Source organism: Triturus cristatus, chromosome 8 (genome assembly GCF_964204655.1).
Source record: "Triturus cristatus chromosome 8, aTriCri1.1, whole genome shotgun sequence".
In the NCBI taxonomy this organism is placed as follows: Eukaryota; Metazoa; Chordata; class Amphibia; order Caudata; family Salamandridae; genus Triturus; species Triturus cristatus.
The window spans coordinates 883460771-883465753 of NC_140591.1; positions in this window are offsets into that span (position 1 = coordinate 883460771).

A 4983-nucleotide genomic window follows, 5' to 3' on the forward strand; every position below is an offset into this window, starting at 1 on the left:
CCCCCTCAAGGAGCTGCCTTCCATCCTCAGTCAAGGAGGGGAGATGAGGCTCCCTCAGGAAATCCAACACAGAGACGGTATCAACAGGAGCCTCTGGGCTATAAAGTGCTTAGAAGAAATGTGCAAGTGTTTCTGTGATCTCCAAAGGGTGCGTGAGCAATCCTTGATTCTCGTAATTGATTAATGGAATGCCAGAATTTGCCTTCCATTGGTGCAAGTGTGCTGCAAGAAGCCTACCTGCCTTTTCACCTTGCTCATAATGACGCAACTTCAGGCGAAGCAGAGTATATTCTGTATACGTTGTAAGATGCATATTGAGATCATATTTTGCTTGCTCTGACACAAGGAAGCCGCTGTGGGATGCTGTACATAAGTCTCAGTGAGATCACATATCACCCTCTCTAATCGAGTTTGCGTATCTCGTGTTTCCTGCTTGCGGATGGCTGAATCATGCATGAGCATACCTCATAAGGTGGCCTTCCTTGCTGCCCACAAAACCTGTGCAGGAGTTGTAGAGGATTCATTATCTAATAAGCATAGACATAGATGACCAGTAGGTTTCTGTTTGCTCTCTGGATTGCGAAAGTGTGAGATTGAGCCGCCAGCTCTTGAATACAGGAGACACATGTCCTAGACCCAATTCCAGAGCTGTCAGGGCTTGATCTGAGATTCCTCCAAGATCAATAGTACAAGCACCCAGGTAGGCTAGCAAGGCATGAGACATTAAAAAGAAGGCTATCCTGGAGCAAGTCTCATGAACCCAGGAGATAAATGTATATCTCATGTGTGTGTTAAAAGCCATGGATCTTTCAAGCTATGATCACTCAGTACGTCATGCAAGATTGCTCTTTCCCTTGCATTAGCTCTGTCCATCAGGCCAAAATGATCCAAATGGGGATCAAGCACTATATTCCAGTCCCCCCCAATTATTGTCATGGTGTGACCAAACTCAGTCAACAGTCTGGATAACTCTGATAAAAGAGAGGCACGTTCAGGGTTGAGGGTGTGCACCGACAATCAGAATCTGATCGATTATTTAAATTTTACAAAGATGTAACGGCCTAACGGGTCTGTCCACGTTTTCAGAACAGTGACGGGTACAGATTGGTTGAACAAGATGGCAACTCCACACATTTTCAAAGAAGGGCGAGTATCAGAAAGAGAAGTGGGTACGAAACTACTACTAACAACATGACCCACTCAATCTGTCTTCAATTTGATCCATATGAGGGCTGAAAGATGCGTCTCCTGCAATAAAATGGTGTCTGGGGATTTTGAAGTAATGCTCTATGTAAATTTGACCCTCCTGTGGATTTCTGGTGCTATACTGCCTGGCCTTGGGTGTGTGTGCTCGAGTCTCAACCCATCCTGTTCTAGATGGTGCCTGCCTACTTCGTCTAAAAGTGGCTCTTGTTGATGGTACCTTACAACAAAATGTTCCGTCAGGCAGTGCCAGGTCAAATACTGCCTCTCTTGTGATGCTTAGTGCCAGCACCTTTCTTCACAAACCCTTGGCACTTGTTGTCAAACACCAACACCCTCATCTTTGCTACTCTAAATTACTAAATGCAAGAGGCAGTTGTTGTGGCTACGTTGGTTTCTGTTGCCAAAGTGCCCATCTAGCTGTGCCCAGTTACTAATTGAAGTAGCAAGGCGCCCTTCCATCAGTGCCTGCACTCAGACTGCCTTCTTAGATGTGCCTACCCCTAAATGATCCCATACTGCCCTTCTCAGACATCCCTGCTCCCTAACCGCTCCATCTGGATAGCCTGCTCATGACTTCTAACTCAGGTAGGCATGATATATCACACTGCAGTGTGCCATCTCAGATGTGCCTCCGCTGTGCCTACAGCGACCCCACTGTCATGCCTGGTCCCAAACTTCCTAGCCTGATGATGTGTGTTCCTAACTTGTCCCTCACACCTTCTGCTAATCTGACCCCAATCTGTTTGTCTGTAGGAATCAAGCACCATAAATGCCATAGATGGTGCGCCCCTGCTGAAAAGTGCCCTGCCTGGTGGTGGCCGTCTGCCAAACCGCCGTCTCATTGGTGGTGTTGCGGTCCTTCACCAACATGTCCTTACTGGACTGCACTGTTAAAAGTGCCTCGATCTGCTGTTTGATAAGTGTTACATTGCCCACTCTATCAGCCAGCTCCCAAACCGATTGTCTGCTCTGCTCCCTCGGATGCTGGTCTTTTTGCATCTACGGCCTCTTATTGTGCCCGCTCCAAACTGCCCATTTCTGTTGATGCTTTGGGAATTGTGGCTCACTCTTTCTATGCTGTGACATTTAGAAGTGTTTGGAAACTTGTGAAACACTATTTTCCACTGGAGGGTTTCCATGTTTGCTATGTTAGTTATGAGCTAGGTGCTTGGTAACTTGGGAACTGGGGAACAGGGTGAGTCTCCACATCAGCTCAAAATCGTATGATTCTGGGAAAAACACTGCCTTCAAAAAATGGAGAGAAAAAAATAATTTGACCTTCTCTAATGTAATCTGGTGTTCGTGTAAAGCGCCCTGTTAGAAATTGAGGTTTCTGGTTGGTAGAGTATACATCCTGTCCAAGCAGAAACTTGGAGAAACTGGAGTTCAAGGATGTAGAGAGCAGGTGCAGTCCCTCTCACTCCCAGTCAAGAAGCATCAGGCCAACACAGTAGAGCAGGTAGCAAAGTGGTAGTCCCTCCTACAGCACAGCAATCAGCAGTCCAACACAGCAATGCAGATAGCAAAGTGGCAGTCCCATCTCCAGTGCAGCAGCTGTTCTTCCAGGCAGAATGTCCTTTGTTCCAGCAAAGGCCTGATTTGGAGGCCTTTGAAGATCACAAGGTCCCTGCCTTTCCTGCCCTGGCTCTAGACTTACTATAGGGGGGTATGCAGCTCTTTGTGTGGGGACAGGTACAGCCGTATTCAGGTACAAGTGTCAGCTCCTCCCTCTCATTTTACCTCAGGAAGGCCCATGGGCCTTCTCCCTTTGTGTGACTATCTAGAGGGAATGCACAAAGCCCGGTCGTCACCCAACGCAGACATGTATTCAGAGAGAGGAAGAGGCGCAGAATGGTTAAAGTAAGAAAATGCCAACTTTCTAAAAGTAGCATTTTCAGACTTACGATTTAAAATCTGACTTAAAAATAAGTTGTGATTTTAAATTGTGAGTCCAGAGACACCAAACTCAAAATCTGTATCTTTTCCCAATTGGAAACTGCACTTAAAAGTTGTTTTAAGGCAATCCCAATTTTAACCTCTGGGAGAGATAGGCCTTGCAGTAGAAAACAACTAATTTAGCAGTTTTTCACAACCAGGACATGGAGAACTCAAAAGTACATGTCTTACCTTTTAAATACACTGCACCCTTCCCATAGGGCTGCCTAGGGCCTTCCTTAGGAATGACTTAAATGTAATAAAAGGAATGTTTGGGCCTGGCAAGTAGGTTAACTTGCCAGGTCGAAACGGAAGTTTAAAATTGCACACACGGGCGTGGCTTGGGAGCTCATGGAGTAGTATGTGCAGCCTACTAAAACTCCTAAAAGCACTTGCATTACACCGGTGGGAACACTTGTGCTTCATGTTCCGCCGGAAAGGAAAGGTGGATGAGCGTGGTAAATGGGGCCAGAGTGTGAGACCCTGCTGGGCTATCGGCAGCACCATCTTACTCTCCCAGAGACATGATCTGCCCCTCTGAGTGTCACTGCTGTGGCCGTGTTGCCTGGGACTTCGCTTGCAGCTGCGAGGGTGCCATCTGTGACATTGCCTTGATCTCCCGCTTGCCCAGAACTCCCTTGTGATGCTTGGCTCTCTCCGAGACAACCTGCCAGAGGGATCTCCAGTATGGCAGTGGAAGGAGCTCATGATTGCACCTGAACGTCCTCTCTTACCTTCCTCTGCCTCCTCCAGCAGGAGAGGATCTGCCTGGTGACTTTGGTGGCTCTGGATCCGGCAGCTGATTCTCAAAGCCTTTCTGTGTCATAAAGGCCGGCACAGAGAGGCTTTGGGAATCTGCCATCGTAATCCCTCGGCAGGCTCTTTCCGGCCGAGGGATTACTGATGGCTTTACGGATGGCAGACAGGCTCTCCGAGCCCGTCGGATGCTATTGGAAATCTGATTTGGATTCCCTTCCGATCAACCCGATCAAAATGGGTAGGTCGGAAAGGAATCCAACCAGCCGATTCCTTTGCGGGCTGAAGGGCTCCGACCGACGGTCCGAGCCGTTTCAGCCGGCATCGTAATCGGCCCTTAGTGTGCACAGTCCTCTCCTTCTCCCTGAGCCACCAGCCCTGCCCACCCTAATGCAGCCCTGCAAAAATTGAAAAATAAAATGATAATAACCTTGTTATTATTATTTTATTTTTCGGTTTTCCACTGCTCTGAAAGAAGTGGGCGATGCTCCTCTGCCTTTGCGGAAGAGCCACCACTGCTTAAAAGCAGGATAAACATTACCTATATGTGCTGCATACACACACACAGTGTCAAGTGGTGCTCTCCAGTCAAAAGCTGAGCAACAAATGGCACATAAAAGATCCCATGCGAAGATACAACCAGAACCTCTTTGTCAAGCCCCTCGGGGGAAAGGAGGAGAGCTGGACAAGGGGTCTTAGGCAAAAAATTGAAGAAGCATCCAGTTTGGCAAACAGAAACCTGACCCCCCTCCACTGTGCCGCCCCAGCTGTGATTGTAGGTCCTGTGTCACTTTACAAGTGGAGCTGCTGTATTTGTTCCCTCACTAAGTTGATCCAAAAGTCATGATGGTCTTTTGCTCCCTAGTGAAGTTTATTCAACTATCCTCAGCTCCTACGGTAGTCTTACCGCAAAGGGATAAACACCAAATCACCAAACAGGGGCAAGAGAAACAACGTTGAGCGCTCAATATCCACATTTGTAAAGCACAAACCTATCACCCGTAAGGGTCTCTAGGCACTGGGGGCCGTCAGGAAGATTAAGCAAGCTATTGGCCAGAGTCACATGGTGCTGGGCTAATCTGCCGC